The following is an 8,198-nucleotide window of genomic DNA, read 5'->3' on the forward strand; positions in this document are numbered from 1 at the left end:
GCCCATATCCCTCCAAACCCTTCCTATTCATGTACCCATCCAAATGCCTCTTAAATGTTGCAATTGTACCAGCATCCACCACTTCCTCTGGCAGCTCATTCCACACACGTACCACCCTCCGCGTGAAAATGTTGCCCCTTAGGTCTCTTTTATATCTTTCCCCTCTCACTCTAAACCTATGCCCTCTAGTTCTGGACTCCCCGACCCCAGGGAAAAAAAACTTTGCCTATTTACCTTATTCATGTCCCTCATCATTTTGTAAATCTCTATAACGTCACCCCTCAGCCTCCGACGCTCCAGGGAAAACAGCCCCAGCCTCAGCCTCCGACACTCCAGGGAAAACAGCCCCAGCCTGTTCAGCTTCTCCCTATAGCTCAAATACTCTAACCTTGGCAACATCTTTGTAAATATTTTCTAAACCCTTTCAAGTTTCACAACATCTTTCCGATAGGAAGGAGACCAGAATTGCAAGCAATATTCCAACAGTATTCTAATCAATGTCCTGTACAGCTGCAACATGACCTCCCAACTCCAGTACTCAATACTCTGACTAATAAAGGAAAGCATACTAAATGCCTTCTTCACTCTCCTATCTAGCTGCAACTATACTTTCAAGGAGCTATGAACCTGCACTCCAAGGTCTCTTTGTTCAGCAACACTCCTCTTCGCTGTCCACTACACCTCCAATTTTGGTGTCATCTGCAAACTTACTAACTGTATCTCTTATGCTCGCATCCACATCACTTATGTAAATGACAAAAAGTAGAGGACCCAGCACCGATCCTTGTGGCACTCCACTGGTCACAGGCCTCCAGTCTGAAAAACAACCCTCTACCACCACCTTTGAGCCAGTTCTGCATCCAAATGGCGGGTTCTCTGAGATCTGAGCTTGCTAATCAGTCTCCCATGGGGAACCTTGTCGAACGCTTTACTGAAGTCCATATAGATCACATCTACCGCTCTGCCCTCATCAATCCTCTTTATTACATCCTCAAAAAACTCAATCAAATTTGTGAGACATGATTTCCCATGCACAAAGCCATGTTGGCTATCCGTAATCAGTCCTTGCCTTTCCAAATACATGTACATCCTGTCTCTCAGGATTCCCTCCAACAACTTGCCCACGACTGAGGTCAGGCTCACCAGTCTATAGTTCCCTGGCTTGTCCTTACCACCTTTCTTAAACAATGGGACCATGCTAGTCAACTTCCAGTCTTCTGGCACCTCACCTGTGACTATCGATGATACAAATATCTCAGCAAGAGGCCCAGCAATCACTTCTCTAGCTTCCCACAGAGTTCTAGGGTACATCTGATCAGGTCCTGGGGTTTTATCCACTTTTATGTGTTTCAAGACATCCAGCACTTCCTCCTCGGTAACATGGACATTTTGCAAGATGTCACCATCTATTTCCCGACAGTCTATATCTTCCATATCCTTTTTCACAGTAAATACTGATGCAAAGTACGCATTTAGTATCTCCCCCATTTTCTGCGGCTCCACACAAAGGATGTCTTGCTGATCTTTGAGGGGCTCTATTCTCTCCCTAGTTACCATTTTGTCCTTAATGTCTTTGTTAAAAACTCTTTGGATTCTCCTTAATTCTATTTGCCAAAGCCCTTTTTTGGCCTCCTGATTTCCCTCTTAAGTATAGCTGCCACATACCCAGCTTAACAGCTACATCCATAAAGGCACCACCAGACCAGTCTGTAGTGGTGCTACCTTGCAATAAGTCCCTGCCTAGAGTATAATGTGTCCTGGCCACCCGCAATTGTTTGCGAGCAGAGTTCAATATGCTCATTAGCTGAAAACCTCAGGACAGGGTGGGGCGGGAGCACAGCATTGGGGTTTAACAATCAGCAGGATATTGTCCACCTTTGATCTGATGCCACAAGAGGCATGGGGTCTGGAGTCAATGGTGAAGACTCCCAGGGCAACTAGTTATTGACTGTGGGCCATGGTGCCACAGTGGGAAGGTGATTGGAGGTCATTCTAAGGCAGGACGCTGTAATTGATGAGTCTGTGGACAGCTTTTGGTCCAAGAGGGATGGATCTGTTGCGATATCTGGTGACAAGATCAATATCAGATTGTCCAGCCAGTTAATTCTTTGCTATAGTATGTACATTCCAAGCAAACAGGACCAGAACTAGGAAAACATTAAGCTTTGGAAGTGAAAGGAACAATTGACAGTTTTGATGCAGGAAAAATGTCAAGATAAGTGACCTGTACAAGAAGGAAGGATTGCACCTAAATTGGAAGGGGATAATATACTGGCAGGGAAACTTGCCAGAGCTGCTCGGGAGGATTTCAACTAGTAAGGTGGAGGGGTGGGACCCAGGGAGATAGTGAGGAAAGAGATCAACCTGAGACTGGTACAATTGAGAACAGAAGCGAGTCAAACAGTCAGGGCAGGCAGGGACAATTAGGTGGGCTTGGATCGGCGCAACATCGAGGGCCAAAGGGCCTGTACTGCGCTGTATTCTTCTATGTTCTATATATAAACTTGAGTTGATCACAGATGGGTGTGGAGTGCTGCACAAGAATAGATGACTTAGCAACAGTCTGTAATCAATCAGGTCTTTTAATATAACTTATTGCTGTATTTTGTGTGGAAATTTGGAAGCCTATGTTTATGGTTCAAGTTCAATCCAGGAAGTGAGCACAGAAGCCAAGCCAACCCACCAGTCCAGTGGAGGGAGAACTGTAGATGATGCACCTTCAAGCCAGTCATTAAATTGAAGCCTATATTCCTATACAGGATAAGAAAGATCCCAAACCACTATTCTGTGGAACACCAGAGATTTCATACATTCCTTCCTTTAAAATCATTAACATCTAAATATCATTTATGGTATTTTGCTCTGTACAAAACAGCACTGCATTTGCCAGCAAACCATGGCTTCACAGTATGTCTGAGAACTGTGGTTAGGCTCTAAATAATATTATTTTAAAATATCCATCACATTATTTGCTGATTTACCAGGCGATCAATTGGCTCTGTGGTGAAGGATCGTTTTATTGTCATTGTTAATACACAAATTAAATTTCCATCATGAATCTCTCCTTTCAGTAAGTACAACTCTGACCTATTGAATTTTTCGAGTCATAGAATCCTACAGCACGGAAACAAACCCTTCAGTCTAACCAGTCTATGCTGACCATACTCCCAAACTAAACTAGTCATCCCACCTGCATGTGCTTGGCCCATACCCCTCCAAACATTTCCTATTCATGGACTTATCCAAATGCCTTTTAAATGTTGCAACTGTACCCACGTCCACTACTTCCTCTTTCATTCCACACACGAAACACTGTTCAAAAAGATTTCCCCTCATGCCTTTTTCAAATCTTTCTCCTCTTATCTTGAAAATACGCACCCTCGTCTTGAAATGTCCCACCCCAGGGAAGACACCTGCTATTCACTTTATCTATACCCCTCATGATTTCATAAATCTTTATAAGGCTCCATTGAGAAAAAAAGATACCAGCCTATCGCGCCTCTCCTTATAATCAAACACTCAATTTCTGGCAACATTCTGGCAAACCTCTTCTGAACCTTCTCCAGCTGAATGATATCCTTCTTGTAACTGGATGACCAGAACTGGACACAGTATTCTAGAAGAGGCCTCACCAGTGTCCTGTACAATCTCAATATAATGTCTCAATTTCTGTACTTAAACAGCTTAAATGCCTTCTTAATCACCCTATCCACGTGCGACACAAGCTGCAAAAAATTGTGTACCTGAACCCCTCGATCTCTCTGTTCTAGAACACTAGAACAGAGAGATCGGCACGGTGGCACAGTGGTTAGCACTGCTGCCTCACAGCAGTGCTAACCACTGTGGGCGGGCGGCACGGTGGCACAGTGGTTAGCACTGCTGCCTCACAGCGCCAGAGACCTGGGTTCAATTCCCGCCTCAGGCGACTGACTGTGTGGAGTTTGCACATTCTCCCCGTGTCTGCGTGGGTTTCCTCCGGGTGCTCCGGTTTCCTCCTACAGTCCAAAGATGTGCAGGTCAGGTGAATTGGCCGTGCTAAATTGCCCGTAGTGTTAGGTAAGGCGTAGATGTGTAGGGGTATGGGTGGGTTGCGCTTTGGCGGGGTGGTGTGGACTTGTTGGGCCGAAGGGCCTGTTTCCACACTGTAAGTAATCTAATCTAAACTACAAGGGACCTTCTTTTAATTGTACAAGCCCTGCCCTTGTGTTTTACAAGAATCCAATAGATCACACTTAAACTCCATCTGCCATTCTTCAGCCCATTGGCCCAATTGATCAAGATCTCTTTGTAATCTGAGATAACCTTCATCTGCAAACATACTAACCATGCCTTTGATATTCTTAACTAAATCATTTAGATAAATGACAAACAAAAGTGGACCCAAATCTCATTCTTGTGGACCACCACTGGTCATAAGCCACCAGTGCAAAAAAACAACCCTCCACCACTCTGTCTCCCACTGTTAAGCCAATTTTGTATCCAGTTGGCAAGCTCAACTTGAATCCCATTGATCTATCTTTACTAATTAGACTACCGTTTGTCGAAGGTTTCACTAAAGTCACAGTAAACAACTTGGACTGCTCTGCCCTCAATCTGTTTGGTTACTTTATTTAAAAAACACAATCAGGTTAGTCAGACACAATTTCCCTCACACAAAACCATACAAGAAGCCCCACAATTTCCTCTCTAACTTCCCATAAAGTCCTGGGATACACTCGATCAGGTCAAGGAGATTTAATCCACCGTGATACTTTCTAAGACCTCCACTACTTCCTCTTCTGTATAATGTGAACTGTTTTCAAAACATCAATATTTATTTCTGAGTTTTCAACCCTCCATTTTTCTCCACAGCAAAAACTTATGTGAAATATTCATTTAATATCCACCAATGAAGTTCAAACACAAAGATAACCTCTTTGAACTTTAAGGGGTCCGACTCTCTTTTTCGAGTTGCTTTCTTGCTCTTAACGTACATGTAGAATCTCTTTGATTATGCTTCACCTTATTTGCCAAGGCTCTCTCATACCCTCTCTGTGCCTTCCTGATCTCCTTCTTAAGAATACCCCTAAACTTTTTATACAGTTCAAGAGATTCATTTGAACCCAGTTGTCTAATGTACAACTCTTTTTTATTCTTGACTAGAACCTCAATATCTTTATTCATACATTGTTCTCTCATCCTACCAGCCTTACCTTTCACCCGAATAGGAACAAAACAACTGAACTCTGATTGTCATACTTCTAAAAGCCTCCCACTTATCAAATGTCCCTTTATCTTTGAACGGTCTACTCCACTCAAGTTTTCAAAGTTCTTGTCGTATACCAAAGTTCTTGTCTTATACCATTAAAATTTGCTTTAGTCCAATTAAAAAATTGACATTTTATGGAAGGCTTATCTTTTCCATAAATACTTTAAAACAAATAGAATTATGATCACGAGACACAAAACATTCCCCTCCTATCGCTTCAGTCACTTGCCCTGTCTAATTACCCAAGAGAAAAAGTCAAGTTTTGCTCCTTCTCCAGTGGGAACATGTATATATTGATAAAGAAGTTTCTTGAACACATTTAACAAATTCTTCACTATCCAAATTTTTAACACTATGGTAGGTCCAGTCAATGTTTGGAAAATTAAAATTATCCAGTAGAAACTATTATTCTTACATAGAGTCATAGAGATGTACAGCAGGGAAACAGACCCTTCGGTCCAACTCATCCATGCTGACCAGATATCCCAACCAAATCTAATTGCACTTATCAGCACAAGACCCATATCCCTCCAAACCCTTCCTATTCATACACCCATCCAGATGCCTTTTAAGTGTTGCAATTGTACTAGTCTCCACCACTTCCTCTGGCAGCTCATTCCAATAACGTATGAAAACCTCTCTGTGAAACATTTGCCCCTTAGGTCTCTTTTATATCTTTCCCCTCTCACCCGAAACCTATGCCCTCAAGTTCTGGACTTCCCCACCCCAGGGAAAAGACTTTGTCTATTTATCATATCCATGCCCCTCATGATTTTATAAACCTCTATAAGGTCACTCCTCAGCCTCTGACGCTCCAGGGAAAACAGTCCTAGCTTATTCAATCTATCCCTATAGCTCAAATCCTCCAAACCTGGCAACATTCTTGCAAATTGTTTTTGAACGCTTTCAAGTTTCACAACATCTTTCCAATAGGAAGACCAGAATTGCACGCAATATTCCAACAGTGGCCTAACCAATGTCCTATACAGCCGCAACAGGACTCCCAACTCCTGTACTCAATACTCTGACCAATAATGGAAAGCATACCAGACGCCTTCTTCACTATCCTATCTACCTGTGACTCCACTTTCAAGGAGCTATGTACCTGCACTCCAAGGTCTCTTTGTTCTGCAGCACTTCCTAGAACTTTACCATTAAGTGTCTAAGTCCTGCTAAGATTTGCTTTCCCAAAATACAGCACCTCACATTTATCTGAATTAAACTCCATCTGCCATTCTTCAGCCCATTCACCCATCTGATCAAGATCCTGTTGTAATCTGAGGTAACCTTCTTCGCTGTCCACTACACCCCCAATTTTGGTGTCATCTGCAAACTAACCAACTATTCCTCTTATGCTCACATCTAAATCATTTATATAAATGATGAAAAGTAGTGGACTCAGCACCGATCCTTGTGGTGCTCCACTGGTCACAGGCCTCCAGTACCACTCTGTCTTCTACCTTTGAGCCAGTTCTGTATTCAAATGGCTAGTTCGCCCCATATTCCACAAGATATAACCTTGCTAACCAGTCTCCCATGGCAAACCTTGTCAAAGGCCTTACTGAAGTCCATATCGATCACATCTCTCACGCTGCCCTCATTGATCCTCTTTGTTACTTCTTCAAAAAAAACTCAATCAAGTTTGAGACATTATTTCCCACGCACAAAATTATGTTGACTATCCATAATCAGTCCTTGCCTTTCTAAATACTGTACATCCTGTCCCTCATGATTCCCTCCAACCAAATGCCTACCACAGATGTCAGGCTCACTGGTCTATAGTTCCCTGGTTTGGCCTTACCCCCTTTCTCTTAAACAGTGGCACCACGTTCGCCAACCTCCAGTACCTCACCTGTGACTATCGATGATACAAATATTTCACTAAGAGGCCCAGCAATCACTTCCCTAGCTTCCCACAGAGTTCTAGAGTACACCTGATTAAGTCCTGGGGATTAATCCACTTTTATGCATTTCAAGACATCCAGCACTTTCTCCTCTGAAATATGGGCATTTTTCAAGATGTCATCTGTTTCCCTATATTCTATATCTTCCATGTCCTTTTCCACAGTAAATACTGATGCAAAATACTCATTTAGTATCTCCCCCATTTCTGTGGCTCCACACAAAGGCCTCCTTGCTGATCTTTGAGGGGCCCTATCCTCTCACTAGTTACCCTTTTGTCCTTAATGTATTTGTAAAAGCCCTTTGGATTCTCCTTAACTCTATTTGCCAAAGCTATCTCATGTCCCCTTTTTGCCCTCCTGATTTCCTTCTTAAATATACCCTTACTGCCTTTATACTCTCTAAGGATTCACTCGATTTATTGTATCTATATCTGACATATACTTCTTCCTTTTTCTTAACCAAACCCTCAATTTCTTTAGTCATCCAGCTTTCCCGACACCTACCAACCTTTCCTTACACCCTAACAAGAATACACTTTCTCTGGATTCTTGTTATCTCATTTCTGAAGGCTTCCCATTTTCCAGCCATCCCTTTACCTGCAAACATCTGCCCTAAGTTCTTCCCTAATACCATCAAAATTGGCCTTTCTTCCATTCAGAACTTCAACTTTTAGATCTGGTCTATCCTATTCCATCACTATTTTAAATCTAATAGAATTATGGTCGCTGGCCCCAAAGTACTCCCCCACTAATACCTCTGTCACCTGCCCTGCCTTATTTCCCAAGAGTAGGTTAAGGTTTGCACCTTCTCTAGTAGGTACATCCACATATTGAATCAGAAAATTGTCTTGTACACACTTAACAAATTCCTCTCCATCTAAACCTTTAACACCATGGCAGTCCCAGTCTATGTTTGGAAAGTTAAAATCTCCTACCTTAACCACCTTATTATTCTTACAGATAACTGAGATGTCCTTACAAATTTGTTTCTCAATTTCACTCTATTGGGGGGTCTATAATACAATCCCAATTAGGTGATCATCCAT

This window comes from Chiloscyllium plagiosum, chromosome 24 (genome assembly GCF_004010195.1).
Source record: "Chiloscyllium plagiosum isolate BGI_BamShark_2017 chromosome 24, ASM401019v2, whole genome shotgun sequence".
NCBI lineage: Eukaryota > Metazoa > Chordata > Chondrichthyes > Orectolobiformes > Hemiscylliidae > Chiloscyllium > Chiloscyllium plagiosum.